This window comes from Podarcis tiliguerta, assembly GCF_965153285.1.
Source record: "Podarcis tiliguerta genome assembly, chromosome: 8".
In the NCBI taxonomy this organism is placed as follows: domain Eukaryota; kingdom Metazoa; phylum Chordata; class Lepidosauria; order Squamata; family Lacertidae; genus Podarcis; species Podarcis tiliguerta.
Genome location: NC_139541.1, coordinates 9,328,539 through 9,343,868, shown reverse-complemented (window position 1 = coordinate 9,343,868; position 15,330 = coordinate 9,328,539). Strand labels below are relative to the sequence as shown.

The following is a 15,330-nucleotide window of genomic DNA, read 5'->3' as shown; positions in this document are numbered from 1 at the left end:
CACAGGTCTCCTTCTCCCCTCCTGTGGCGCCCAGCAATTTGGAGTTTGAAAGCATTGCTGCCTCCAACTATGGGGGCACAGCATAGCCAACATGGCTAGTTGCCATCGAGAGCCCTCTCCTTTTCCGTGAATTTGCCCAGTCCTCTTTTAAAGCCATTCAGGTTCCCTGCATCCAGTGGGAGGGAGTTCCGCAGTTTAACTAAGTGCAGCAGGAAGAAATATTTTCTTTTCTCTGTCCTGAATCTTCCGACTTTCAGTTTCCATGAGTCTTAAGCATTAGGAGAGAGGGAGAAAAATGTTTCTCCGTGCCAGACATTGTTTTATCTACTTCTGCCATTTCGCTTCTTACTCGCCTTTTCACTAAACTGGAAAACCCCAAACACTGCAACCGTTCCACAGAGTTGTGAGGATCCCAAAGGGTCTCTCTGGACTCTGCTGTGGTCCAGCCTCCTAGTTTGTCCTCCCATTCTGGCTTATCCTTTGGTCCTGGGCTCCTGGCTTGGCCCATGACTTTGCAGGTGAGTCTGCAACAAATTGTTGCAGTTTTTCCTTAATCCCCCTAAGCTATTTAAAGGGGCATCGTTGTGAACCTATTGAGCCCAGGGTCTAAAGCATGGGTAGGCAACCTAAGGCCCGTGGGCTGGATGCGGCCCAATCGCCTTCTCAATCCGGCCCGCGGACGGTCCGTGAATCAGCGTGTTTTTACATGAGTAGAATGTATGCTTTTATTTAAAATGCATCTCTGGGTTATTTGTGGGGCATAGGAATTTGTTCATGTTTTTCCCCAAAATATAGTCCGGCCCCCCACAAGGTCTGAAGCACAGCTGAAGAAGTTTGCTGATCCCTGGTCTAAAGTTACCATATTTTTTGCTCTATAAGACTCACCTTTTCCCTCCTAAAAAGTAAGGGGAAATGTGTGTGCATCTTATGGAGCGAATGCAGGCTGTGCAGCTATCCCAGAAACCAGAACAGCAAGAGGGATTGCTGCTTTCGCTGTGCAGCGATCCCTCTTGATGTTCTGGCTTCTGAGATTCAGAATATTTTTTTTTCTTGTTTTCCTCCTCCAAAAACTAGGTGCGTCTTGTGGTCTGCTGCGTCTTATAGAGCGAAAAATACGGTAGCTGGTCGCACCACAGTTCAGAAGCCAGAGGGTGTCAGTCTCAAAGCGCCCCACTGCCTGTGGGGCAGTGGCCATTCGGTTTCTGTCCCCATGCAGCTAACATTCCCTTACTTGCTTCTGTTTCTCTCGTATTGATTTCTAAACATTAAACAGGCGTTTGCAGTGAAAACTGGCAGGTGTTTGAATTCAAAAGGGGGGGGGGAGCAGCAGCTGTTGTCATTCCCTCTGCAACGAAGTCCCACTTTTTTTTTTTAAAAAAAGGGGCTGTTTTCTATCCCTAAAATCGGGACCACAAAGTTTCATGGCTGCCGTACAAACACTCCATCTGATTGTAAAAAAAAGGGAAAAACCTCAATATGGTTTACAACACACACACACACACACTGGTTAAAAACAACTAAATATTTTTTTAAAATAATTAAAATAAGGGATAAGCTAAAAGCAGATTAAGCCACGGCAACATTCTGCATTTCTGGGTAGCCTTGTCTGAACAAAAAATGTTTTTAGTAGGCGCTGGGGGGGCGGGAGATAGATAGTGAAGGTGCCTGCCAGCTGTCAAGTGGCAGGGAGTTCCAAAGAGCACACAAGATCAATTTCTTTCAAAAGTGGAATGGGTACTATGTGGCATCTGTAACAGTGCCGGTTCCACTGATCAAAGCAGTTCAGTGGGCAACTATGGGGTGTGTTGATCTCACAGGTAAACTGGTCCCAAGCTGAACTTTGAATCTGCCAGGTAGCGAACAGCTAACCGTGCAAGGTTCCTGAGCACAGGTGTTATACAGTAGTACCTCGGGTTACATACGCTTCAGGTTACAGGCTCCGCTAACCCAGAAAAAGTACCTCGGGTTAAGAATTTTGCTTCAGGATGAGAACAGAAATCCTGCTCCAGCGGCGCGGCAGCAGCAGCAGGCCCCATTAGCTAAAGTGGTGCTTCAGGTCAAGAACAGTTTCAGGTTAAGAACGGCCCTCCGGAACGAATTAAGTTCTTAACCCGAGGTACCACTGTACTCTGTCAGCAATCGCGCTGCAGCACTCTGCACTAACTGCAGCTTCCGGATCAAGCACAAGCGAAGCCCCACCAGACAAGAGAAACGGGATGAATGCAAGAAAATGCAGTTGGAGTGCAGGGAAGGAGGATTGAGGAGTTAACAGCGGGCGCCTGCAGCCTAGGGGTGGGGGCAGCGGGACAGCAGGAGACCTGGGGGTGGCGGAGGATGAAAGCGTTGCAAGAGAGAAGATTGTGGGCAGGGACGCCGTCTAAGTTTAGACAGAATTTGCCTGAGAATTTGGGCGGAACGTTCCCCAAGATTTTGCAATATATATATATTGTGAAGCCATATATATCCTAGGAGGTTTCACAGTTAGGAAAAAGGAGGGATGGGGTTTCTGAGACACATTGGGACGATCTTTTAGGATATACAGTATAATGCACTGAGTCGGACTATTGGTGCACCTAGCGCAGTATCGTCTACACAGTGACTGGCAGAAGCTCTCCGGAATTTCAGGCTGGGGTCGCCATCAGGGATTGGATCAGGCACTTTCCGCATTTAAGGAAAATGTTCTCCCCCTGAGCTACAGCCTCTGTTTTCGCTCTCCCCTCCCCAAACCTGCCGTCCTGCGGAAAGCTGAAATGTGGTGTGATCCATTAAAAAAAAAAAACCTTCGCGAGGGAAGAGCCCAACGGCTGTTGGTGAACACCGTGCGCTTAGAACCCCAGAATTAGAATCCCAGAAGTGTAGAGCTGGAAGGGACCCATGGGTCATCTAGTCCAACCCCCCGCCGTGAAGGAATCGCAGCTAAACTAAAGCATCCCTGGCAGGTAGTAGCCACCTGACCTCTGCTTAGAAACCCCCGACGGAGGACAGCAACTGCTTACGTGTCCGCCTGCGCGTGAGAAACCTGCGTGTTGGCCGTCACGTCGGAACGGCGCGTATATTGTGGTTTCCCTTGCACCCGGTCCATCTGCTCCCTCCCCAGCCCCTCCCACGCGGCTGGCCAGTCCCTCCAACCCCCCGCCGTGCAGGAATCGCAGCTAAACTAAAGCATCCCTGGCAGGGAGTAGCCACCTGACCTCTGCTTAGAAACCTCCGGCGGAGGACAGCAACTCCTTACGTGTCCGCCTGCGCGTGAGGAACCTGCGTGTTGACCGTCACGTCGGAACGGCGCGTATATTGTGGTTTCCCTTGCACCCGGTCCATCTGCTCCCTCCCCAGCCCCTCCCACGCGGCTGGCCAGTCCCTCCGCCCGCCCCCGCTCTCTCCCCCCCCCCCGCAAAGCTCTGCGCAGCGGGAGCCTCGCCTGGCAGGCGGGGCAGGGCTTGCGATTGATGTGCCTCTTGCGACTAGTCCGGGCGGCTCGCGCATGCGGGGAAGGCGAGGGCTCGCGCCCCAGCTGGACGGAGCGGCGGCGAGGCGCGCGCAGGGCATGCACTCTCCCTTTCGGCTGCGCACGGGCGTCTCCCCCGGGCGACGTCACCTCTCCCCCGCTCGCCTTTCTCCAGGTTCCCTTTGATCTCCGCGTTCGGCTCAGCAGGGGAGCGAGGAACAAGCGCGCCAGCCAGCGAGCGAGCGAGGACTTTCTCTTTTCCTCCCTCCCTCGGTCAGAACCGCTGCCGCAGATCCGCTGCGCAAGGAGAGCCTCAGCCTGCCTTGACGGTAAGCCGCTCTCACCCGCTTGTTTGGGCTGGCTGGCCGGTTGGGTCACGGGTCGGGCGACGCCGCTAGGCGCTCGGGAGGGATCTGGGCGCGGGTTGCGGGCAGGGGCATTCCCACGTTTCCTCCCCACCCCGCCTCCTGCTGGAAAACACGGGAACGATCATTCCCGCCGTGGGAAAGCTCAGCAACCTCACCTCGGTAGCCTGCAAAGAATCACAGCGTTAGAAGAAGTAGCCCAGGGGTCATCTCGTTCAACCCCCCCCCCCAAAGGAGAGGGGGCTCCCTGGCAGGCGTCTGGCTTGGGGGGGCAGAGCATTTGAAGCACACTCAACACCCATTGAAAGCTCCTCTGAAGTATCTAGGGATCTGTAGTTCTTCCACCAATCTACAATTCCCAACACCCTTAACGAACTGCAGCTCCCGGTATTCTTTTTAGAGGAAGTCAAATGCCCGTCGAGTGTGCTTTAAATATACATTACGAGGCGGATCTGCTGTGATAGACTGGTCAGATGCTCCAAGTGGCTTCCTGTGGCTCCTCCTTGCCCCCCCCCTTTGGTCCACTGCCTCAAATGGGGAGGGGTCCTAGCGCTGGGGTTCAATTCTGCATGCAGGAAGCCTGAAGTGCTGTCCCCACCTTTGCCAGCAACAGGCTCTTGGCTGCTGGGCATGGAACTGCCTTCCATTGGCCGAAACCTGATTGAACTGGGCTGGGGGGGGGGGGCGGATCAGTGAGATTTTGACCTGCAGGTGTTAAATCAAAGAATTGTAGAGTTGGAGGGGACCATGAGGGTCCCCTAGTCCAACCCCCTGCAATGCAGGAATCTTTTGCCCAACATGAGACTTGAACCCACAACCCTGTGATTAAGCATCTCAAGCCAGGTTTCTGAACAGGGTCGGCCTGTTACAACAAAGCCAGCCAAGTCGCAGCTGGCAGCTGGCAGCAAAGGACTCCCTAATCCCTGGGCGCGTCTGCCATACATTTAAAGTGCATCACCTTCCTGAATTAATCCTGGGAACTGTAGTGTGTTGAGGGTGCTGGGCAGTGGCATAGCGTGAGAGGTGCAGGGGGGGCGGCCGCACCGGGCGCAACATCTGGGGGTTAGGGTTAGGGGGCGCAAATCCACAGGTTAGGGGGTGCAAATCCACGGGTTAGGGGGTGCAAATTACTTGCCTTGCCCCGGGTGCTGACAACCCACGCTACGCCACTGGTGCTGGGGGCTGAAGTGCTGGGCGTGGGGAACTACAGTTCTGGTACGTGAATGGGATGCAGGGAAAGCAAAAAGCACAAATTCTCTTGCTTTGGGGAAGCTTGTGGAAGGTTGGCTTTGCATCCCTCGAAATGAGCGGGAGGGTGTGTGTTGTCTTGGCTGGTGCCCCCGCTTTGCTGCAGACTTACTGGGGCTTGCAGATTCCTCCCTGCTCATCTTTGATCCCCAGGCCCGCAGAGCTGTGGAGCCGAGAAAGGGCAAAAGCCCACATCCCATTCTGAGTACACCTGGAGTGGCAATATGTTTTTGGGGTGACGATGAAGGAGGTTGCGATCTGCAATGCCTTGAGAGGGATGGAGGTGGACAGCTTCCTGATGGGCGGCCAGGTATAAAATAGAACGGGGCTCTTGCACCTTTAATGGCAAGCTGCCCACCTCACATCTATTGATGAGACGGGAGCCCTGTCCACCCTCTTTCCTTGACTGAGTGCTTTCTGAAGGAGGTGGCTGGGGCCAAGGAGGTGCTTCTGTATTGCCTAATGGGCATGTAAAAACAACCGATGGGGGGTGGGTGTGTGCCTTCTGGGCTCTGTGGAGGTAATCATCTGGCTGCTACTGGTGGCCGCAGGATTCTAGGCTAGATGGGCATTTGCTAGGATCCAGCAATGCAATTCTTGTAAAGACTTGGACAAACTCTCAGAGGTGAGGCCTGTCCGTGGGGTTCAGCCCCTAAGGATGGAGCCTCCCTGTTTAGGGTAGTCTACTGGGAACAAAGGGCTAAGCTGCCTGACTGGCCCCTGCTGGAAACAGGATGCACCCTAGGTGTAATCTGGTTTGGATATTACGTTCTAGTGCTCGTAGCTCCAATACGAACCGATGGGAACTCCTGTACATCGCATTGTGTTCTGCGGAAATGATTAACATGGGAGCGTGTGTGATAGAAGGCACATTCCTATTTAAACGGGATTCGTGCAGAGTTAACAGATACATAAAAGAAAAGAAAAAAGGAATGCAAGAATATTGGAAAAGATATTGTTCTAGGTGGGGAAACTGGTCCGAGCCTTAGCCAAGTTGCATGAAGATGGGAAATGGGAGGCAGAACAGAACCCTGGGAAATGGCGGGTCGTGATGGTGTTAAACCCAAATGGACGGAGTAATGGAAGAGAGGAAAGTCCTCTGCAAGCAATCAGTTTTGTTTGGTCCTCTGAGAAGGAGAGGGAAATGGGGGGGTGGTGGTAACGGCAATGGATGGAAGAATGGAAGGAAGGGAAAGCCCCCTGCAAATGAGAGGAAAAAGCTTTCCCTGCCTTTTATCTTATTTTCATGAATCACAGAACTGTCGAGTTGAAAGGGACCCCAATGGCCATCTAGCCCAACCCCCTTCAATGCAGGAATCTCAACTAAAGCATCTCTGACCGATGGCCACTCAGCCTTCTGCTTAAATGCCTCCAAGGAAGCGGAGTCCACCACCTCCCAAGGGACCCCGTTCCACTGTCAAAACGGCTCCCACCTCCAGAAAATTCCTCCTGATGTTTACTCGGAATTTCCTTTCTTGCCATTGGTTCGAGTCCTCCCTTCCGGAGCGGCAGAAAGCAAGCTTGCTCCATCTTCCATGGGACAGCCCTTCTCCTCTTAGCCTTCTCTTCTCCAGGCTCAACACCCCCAGCTCCCCCAACCACCCCTCCCAGGGCTTGGTTTCCAGACCCTCGATCCCTTCGGTTGTCCTCCTCTTCACACCTTCAATGCCCTTCCTAGTATCCTGACTTGATTCTTATTTTATCCTACGACACACTTTTGGACGATGTGTTCTATGTGACGCTGGTCTTTAACCCTAACAAGAAAGAGTTTTGTGAGATTCCCTTGCCCCCCTTTGCTGTGGCTCTGCTCCAGTTTTGGGTCCCCAACAAATTCACCTGTCCCCAGGTGACAGAGGAAAGGCTCTTGGCTCCTGCCCTGCGTGGAAGTCGTGTCTGCGTGACAATGACATGTGACCCACTTGGTTGCCCTGCTGCTGCATCTGAGAATCACACCTGTGGGGTTTTGTTTTCTTTGCTCTGAGGACCATATCCTCTGGGGAGTCATAAGCTGTGTGTGTGCATGCATGGAGAGCAAGGAGCTCATTGCAATAGCTGTCAATTCTGGCCCTGATCTTCCTGACCAAGCTCTAGGTTTTGAAACATTTCCCCGCCTGCTCGTTGGCAGCCGTGCAAAAGGCTGCCGATGAGCCTGGCAGACGGGAGTCTGCAGCAGTTATACGGCAGTGGTCTTTCCAACAGCGGAGCAGCAAGGCTTAGCTAAGGGATGCGCTTGGCCGTGGGCCCTGCTCTGGATTCTGGAGTTCGTTCCTGGGATATGCCTGACCATGTACAGCTGCCATGGCCAAACTTGGCCCTCCAGATGTTTTGGGACTACAACTCCCATCATCCCTAGCTAACAGGACCAGTGGTCAGGGATGATAGGAACTGTAGTCCGAAAACATCAGGAGGGCCAAGTTTGGCCATGCCTGATGTACAGAGTGTGTTTTCCTCTCACCCGCGGAGGAACCACAGCCCATGTCACAGAGGATGGTCCTGAATGTGTGTACAGTGGTACCTTGGGTTACATACGCTTCAGGTTATATACGCTTCAGGTTACAGACTCTGCTAACCCAGAAATAGTACCTTGGGTTAAGAACTTTGCTTCAGGATGAGAACAGAAATGGTGCGGCGGCAGTGGGAGGCCCCATTAGCTAAAGTGGTGCTTCAGGTTGAGAACAGTTTCAGGTTAAGAACTGAACTTTGGAACGAATTAAGTACTTAACCCGAGGTACCACTGTAGTGCAGAGGCCTTCCTGAAGCTAAGTAGATGGGGTGGTCATTGTCTGAATGAGAGGCCACTTGGGAATTAACCCCCACAGGGCCTTACCATGTATGCCATCTTCCATCTACCAATGAAAGAAAGGTGGGGTATATAACATTAAAGAACAGATGGAGGAGTTGGCTATGCTTAGCCTGGATGATGTGATGGAATAGCTATCTTCAGAGATCTGAAGGGCTGTCTTGTAGAAGATGGAACAAGCTTATTTTCTCCTGCTCCGGAGGGTAGGACACAAACCAAGTGGAGCCAAGTGGCAAGGAAGGCGACCAGACACCAGGAAGAACTTTCTGATGGTAAGAGCGGATCATGGACTCCCTCAGAAGGTGGAAGACTCTCCTTCCTCGGAGGAGGATTTTGAACATCCGTCAGGGATTTTTAAAGCCATGATTCCTGCATTGCAGGGGCTTGGACTAGAATGGCGATGCACCTTCCAGTGCTACAGTTCTGCAAAAGAATACATTTGGGATTAAAAGGATTCACCACAGTTCAAGAAGGACACTGACAAACTGGAACGTGTCCAGAGGAGGGCAACCAAAATGGTCAAAGGCCTGGAAACGATGCCTTATGAGGAACGGCTAAGGGAGCTGGGCATGTTTAGCCTGGAGAAGAGGAGGTTAAGGGGTGATATGATAGCCATGTTCAAATATATAAAAGGATGTCACACAGAGGAGGGAGAAAGGTTGTTTTCTGCTGCTCCAGAGAAGCGGACACGGAGCAATGGAGCCAAACTACAAGAAAGAAGATTCCACCTAAACATTAGGAAGAACTTCCTGACAGTAAGAGCTGTTCGACAGTGGAATTTGCTGCCAAGGAGTGTGGTGGAGTCTCCTTCTTTGGAGGTCTTTAAGCAGAGGCTTGACAACCATATGTCAGGAGTGCTCTGATGGTGTTTCCTGCTTGGCAGGGGGTTGGACTCGATGGCCCTTGTGGTCTCTTCGTACTCTATGATTCTATGATTCTACGATTCTAGGATGGGCTTCTGTGACAAAAAAAGGCCTGAGGTGGTTGCACACCACGGAAGGGAAACCGAGGCTTGCCCAAGGGACTCCGTGAAGGAGACGGACTGCAATAATTATTCCAACTGTTCAAAGTGCTTCATGTGTGTTATCCAGTTGCAACCCTCACGACAACCTTGCAAAGCAGGGCTGTGGTTCTTTAGCTATTGTTGAAGTCCCATCAGGCCCAGCCAGGATCTCCAGTAGACAGGCATTGTGGGAGTTGTGGTCCAACAACATCTGTATAAAGTGTTCTTATCTGCTGTAAAGTGAGTGGGTGTTGTGATCTCTAATGCTGGAGATGGTGAAATTGAAGTTGTGCGAGAGTGGCTTGTTTCAGGCTACCACGTGGAGCTTCAAGCAGGGTTCAGTCCCAGCCCTACCTGGGGACTTAGCGATGGCCCAGTACAGTGGTACCTTGGTTTACAAATAATAATAATAATAATAATAATAATAATAATAATAATAATAATTTATTATTTGTACCCCACCCATCTGGCTGGGCTTCCCCAACCACTCTGGACGGCTTCCAGCAAAAGACCAAAAATACACTAAGATGTCCGACATTAAAAACTTCCCTGAACAGGGCTGACTTGAGATGTCTTCTGAATGTCAGGTAGTTGTTTATCTCTTTGACATCTGGAGGGAGGGCGTTCCACAGGGCGGGCGCCACTACCAAGAAGGCCCTCTGCCAGGTTCCCTGTAGCTTTGCTTCTCGCAATGAGGGAACCGCCAGAAGGACCTCGGAGCTGGACCTCAGTGTCCGGGCAGAACGCAGGAGGTGGAGATGCTCCTTCAGGTATACTGGGCCGAGGCCGTTTAGGGCTTTAAAGGTCAGCACCAACACTTTGAATTGTGCTCGGAAACGTACTGGGAGCCAATGTAGGTCTTTCAAGACCGGTGTTATGTGGTCTCGGCGGCCGCCCCCAGTCACCAGTCTAGCTGCCTCATTCTGGATTAGTTGTAGTTTCCAGGTCACCTTCAAAGGTAGCCAATCTTAATCTGTTCCAGAAGTCCATTCTTAAACCAAAACCGTTCTTAAACCGAGGTGCACTTTCCCTAACGAGGCCTCCTGCTGCCGGTGCCTTTCCACCGTTCGGCTTCTGTTCTTAGACCGAGGTAAAGTTCTCAAACCAAGACACTATTTCCGGTTTTGCAGAGTTTGTAAACCAAATTGTTCTTAAACTGGACTGCTCTTAAACCGAGGTACCGCTGTACTGCTGTACTTTGTGTGTGTGCAGGATCATCTGCGCTAGGACTACCTAATGAATTAGGAGCAGAGTCGAACCTTTTAGTTCCTGCTTGCTCCCCCTTTTAATCCCAGAGAGACATCACTTACTAACTGAGCTTGAAAGGTGCTTTAATCCATTTCAGAATTAGCCGTGACATTTCCACGCAGGTCTTGTGCCACAGGCTACAGGGGCGGTTCTGGTACATCAGGAGTGTGGAATCGATCTGGCTTGCTACATGGCGCTACTGCTTGCTCTCTAAGATGCCCTGCTCTTAAATGGGTCCGTTAATGGATGCAGATCCTCGCACAGAGCTAGTACTAGCTTGTACACATACAGAATGTACAGTGCCGAAAATGGACTGAGCGTTCGCTGCCAAAAAGCCCCTTCAGTGAATGTGGGTTTCTTTCCCAGGAGCTCAGCTCTGAAAATTTCTTCTGTGCAAATCAGTTTGTTGCTGGGGGGGGGGGGCAGAAGGGGGCAGAAGGGGCGCCATAATGACTGTTTCCACAGCAAAAATAAAAGGGTCTCTCTTGTTCATCTTTGTGGAAGTGCTTGATGGAGGCTGGAATCTATCTATCATCTATCTATCATCTATCTATCATCTATCTATCTATCTATCTATCTATCTATCTATCTATCTATCTATCTATCTATCTCTATCTGTCATCTATCTATCTATCTATCATCTATCTATCTATCTATCTATCTATCTATCATCTATCATCTATCATCTACTTATCTATCATCTATCTATCTATCTATCATCTATCTATCTATCATCTATCTATCTATCTATCATCTATCTATCTATCTATCTATCTATCTATCTATCTATCATCTATCTATCTATCTATCATCTATCATCTATCTATATCTATCTATCATCTGTCATCTATCTGTCTATCTATATCTATCTATCATCCATCTATCTATCTATCTATCTATCTATCTATCTATCTATCATCTATCTATCTATCATCTATCATCTATCTGTCTTTAATTCTCCATCTGTTAGGCTAGAGGCATCATTATTTATGCCCACTTCACAGCTGGGGGAACTGAGGCTAAGAGCAAGAGCATGCAACAAATCACAGGAGAGTAGTCTATGGACCTCCAGATGTTGATGGGCTTTAACTCCCATTGGTTCCACTCATGCCCCCCCCCCCGAAAATCAATCCATGGCAAGGGCCCCCTCGAAGGACTTAATAACTGCTTTACTCAATCAAATCAAGGTCCATTTGAATTAGTAGCCTGTTTCCAACAGTGCACAGCCAGAAGCCCGTGGAAGCTCAGCGTAAAATGGCAAGATGGCTTTCCCCTCTTGGTTCCCGCTGGTACTTAGAGGTATAGTGCTTTGGAATATGGAGGCTCATAGCTATGGATGGATCTCCACCATAAATTTGACTGATCCTTTAATTCAGGGGCATCCAATATAGTGAGCACGGCCAATTTAAGAAGGATGTTGACAAGCTGGAAGGTGTGTTGAGGAGAGGAATCCAATCAGGATTATTATTATTATTATTATTATTATTAATTATTTGTACCCCGCCCATCTGGCTGGGTTTCCCCAGCCACTCTGGGCGGCTTCCATAGAAACCAAAAATACACTAAAATATCACAGATAAAAAACTTCCCTGAAGAGGGCTGCCTTAAGATGTAGTTATTTATCGCTTTGACATCTGATGGGAGGGCGTTCCACAGGGCGGGCGCCACTACCGAGAAGGCCCTCTGCCTGGTTCCCTGTAGCTTTGCTTCTTGCAATGAGGGAACTGCCAGAAGGCCCTCGGCGCTGGACCTCAGTGTCTGGGCAGAACGATGGGGGTGGAGACGCTCCTTCAGGTATACTGGGCCGAGGCCGTTTAGGGCTTTAAAGGTCAACACCAGCACTTTGAATTGTGCTCAGAAACGTACTGGGAGCCAATGTAGGTCTTTCAAGACCGGTGTTATGTGGTCTCGGTGGCCGCCCCCAGTCACCAGTCTAGCTGCCTCATTCTGGATTAGTTGTAGTTTCCGAGTCACCTTCAAAGGTAGCCCCATGTAGAGCGCATTGCAGTAGTCCAAGCAGGAGATAACTAGAGCATGCACCACTCTGGCGAGACAGTCCGCCGGCAGGTAGGGTCTCAGCCTGCGTACCAGGTGGAGTTGGTAGACAGCTGCCCTGGATACAGAATTGACCTGCGCCTCCATGGACAGCTGTGAGTCCAAAATGACTCCCAGGCTGCGCACCTGGTCATTCAGGGGCACAGTTACCCTATTCAGGACCAGGGAGTCCTCCACACCAGCCCGCCCCCTGTCCCCCCAAAACAGTACTTCTGTCTCGTCAGGATTCAACTTCAATCCATTAGCCGCCATCCATCCTCCAACCGCCTCCAGGCACTCACACAGGACCTTCACCGCCTTCACTGGTTCTGATTTGAAAGAGAGGTAGAGCTGGGTATCATCTGCATATTGGTGGACACCCAGTCCAAACCCCCGATGATCTCTCCCAGCGGCTTCATATAGATGTTAAAAAGCATGGGGGAGAGGACGGAACCCTGAGACACCCCACAAGTGAGGGCCCAGGGGTCTGACCACTCAACCCCCCCCCCCACCACTTTCTGAACACGGCCCAGGAGGAAGGAGCGAAACCACTGTATAACAGTGCCCCCAGCTCCCAGCCCCTCTAGACGGTCCAGAAGGATGTTATGGTCGATTGTATCAAAGGCCGCTGAGAGATCAAAGTTCTGGAAACCAAGCCTTATGAGGAACGGTTGAAGGAGTTGGGTATGTTTAGCCTGGTAAAGAGGAGACTGAGAGATGATCTTCCAATATCTCAAGGGCTGTCATCTGGAAGATGGAGCAAGCCTGTTTTCTCCTTCTCTGGAGGGTGGGACTCAAACCAATGGCTTCAAGTTACAAGGAAGGAGATTCAGGCTAAACCTACGAAAAAACTTTCTGGCTGTAAGAGGCTCTGGAAGGTGGTGGCCTTCCCTTCATTGGAGATTTTTAAGCAGAGGTTACGTAAATGCTTTAGTTGAGATTGTAGGGGATTGGACTAGATGTTTCATGTGGTCCCTTCCAGTCCTACAATTCTCTGATTCTGTCTCGTGTGTAACGGTTGTGCCGGGATTTGAACTCGGAGCTCATCCAGCAAAACTCTGGAACGTGACTTACTCTGTTGCAGGCACAGCCGTCTGACGCAGCCCCCCCAAACGCAGCACAGGTGGGGAAGGGGCTTGCCAGTGTTGTGTTTCTAGAATTCCTAAAGGAGATGGGAAAGGGCCAAACAGTGTGATAAATAACCTTGCTGTTTTATTGTTTCACATATTCTTCCAAGGGCCTGCTCAGGCTCACATTTTATCCACACACAACCCTGTGCAGTTGTGTGATCTGCCTGTGACTGGTCCAATTCCATCCAGCGATACTCATGGCTGAGTGGGGAATTTGAACTTGGGTCTCCCCAGGCCTTTGCTCAACATTCTCACCATTGCACCACACTACCTCTCAAATGTATGGAATTGTTGATCGGTTAGTCCTAAAAGGAAATACCTCTGAGGTTTTTTGATCCACCGTTACCGTTGATACACAGGTACCACCGTTCAAGTACCAGATTCCACCAACTGACTTGATGCCCTCCAGATGCAGGCTACAATTCCCAAAACATCTGGAGGGGCACCAGGTTGGTGCAGGCTGATCTCTGCAATACAAGCAAAGGGCCTTCTTGCTGGTGGCTCCATTTCTGCTCAGTTGACTTTAATGTGGACTTGCTTAATTTGCACTTCCTGAAACAAAACAGGCGTCCTTTGAAATCCACGCTTCTTTGAATTTTCAACCCCCAAATGTGTACAAAAATGTATATTCAGGGAAAATGTGTAAACAGGGGAAAGTAGCCTATATGTATATGGTGATGCGAATAACATACACAAATGAATTTTATTGGGGGAAATTGTTTGCACATGTGCCTTAAAATGTGGGTTGAGTTTTCATGAGGTCTAGCATATATCACAGACTGAGGAAGATATTTTAGGGGTTGGACTAGATGACCCTTGGGTCCTTTCCAAATCTATGATTCTATGAAATCTGAGAGATTGAAAAGGATGTGTTTGTCCATCCCTCCTTTAAGATCTTTTTATCGTCTGCTGACTTTTACGTTTCCCCAGGCTTTTAAAATTTGCTGCTTTGAAATGTCTTGTTTTTAGATCCCTTTTCCTCATTTAATTTGCTTTTGTTTCTTGGCATTTTAAGCCTTTTTGTCCTCATTAAAGTTTTTAGCTCTCCTTTTAATTGCTCAATTGCTGGCTTCTCGTATTGTTGTTGCTGGATCCTACCCCCCTGTCCATTTCAGTATCTTTCTCCTTTTATACTTACACCCTGAGTGTCTTCTTTGGAGGCAGCATTGCAAATTAAGCAAATTATCATCCAGAATAATCTTCTGGAGACTGGGATGGAAGAACATTTCTATACCTCCAGTTCCCGTTTCCCTCATCTTAAACCCAGTTTTCCCAATTTCTGCATTCATTCATTATTTTTTTTAAAAATGGAATTTTGTTTGCGCTTTCATGCGCAGTCATCCTAATGGAACCAGTTTCGCCTAATACATTTTTTGCAAGCCAGTTTCCCCAATACAATGCATTTTTTACATATTACCTCGATTATTATATACCGTACGTTATTTCTGGCACCAAAAATCTCGACTCGTTCGGATTTTGAAGGAGAGGCGTGCTTTGCTTGGGAGAGGGTGAACCAGGTGCAGTGGCGTAGCGTGGGGGGTGCAGGGGGGGCCGGCCGCACCGGGCGCAACACCTGGGGGTTAGGGTTAGGGGGCGCAAATCCACGGGTTAGGGGGCGCAAATTACTTGCCTTGCCCCGGGTGCTGACAACCCACGCTACGCCACTGACCAGGTGTATTCATACTGAAACCTCTCCTTCTCGCAATCCGAAGCTGGGAAGGTTTGCTGGTCAAATCTTTAGCAATGCGATACATGGTTCCGTTCAGGAATTGGTGCAGCGGGGAGGAGGAGGAGGAGGAGAAGCAGGAGCCAGCAGGTGTCCTCTCTTTCCTCCCCTTTTAACTGCCTGCGATGGATTTTAAAATTCAGCCCAGCAGGTATTCAGTGCCCCGCTTTTGGATTTTCAACAGAGATTTGCAGCGCCTTCTTCTAAGCCCCGTCCTCGCCGTGGGTTATTTTTACAGATCTCCATCTCTCCGCCTGGCTTTTCTCTGGCATTTAGTGGTTCACTGGCTTGCGGGGGGGGGGGGGCGGATATGAGGGGGGGGGAGCGGATG

General features: G+C 50.0%; 1 protein-coding gene and 1 long non-coding RNA gene across 3 annotated transcripts in view; one reads left to right on the top strand and one right to left on the bottom strand.

Annotated features, from left to right (window-relative positions):
• RPH3A (rabphilin 3A) overlaps positions 1-15,330 on the top strand; it is a 113,879-nt gene that overhangs the window by 1,300 nt on the left and 97,249 nt on the right. The window contains exon 1 of one of the 2 annotated variants that reach the window (XM_083453942.1): positions 3,525-3,774. The exons of the other annotated variant lie outside the window; for it this stretch is intronic. The gene's annotated coding sequence lies outside the window, so the exon portion shown is untranslated. Of the gene's footprint in view, positions 1-3,524; positions 3,775-15,330 lie in introns of those variants that run through there. 2 annotated transcript variants of the gene reach the window in all.
• The window catches only part of LOC310684030, a 99,375-nt gene that overhangs the window by 20,679 nt on the left and 63,366 nt on the right, over positions 1-15,330 (bottom strand). The gene's annotated exons all lie outside the window — the stretch shown is intronic.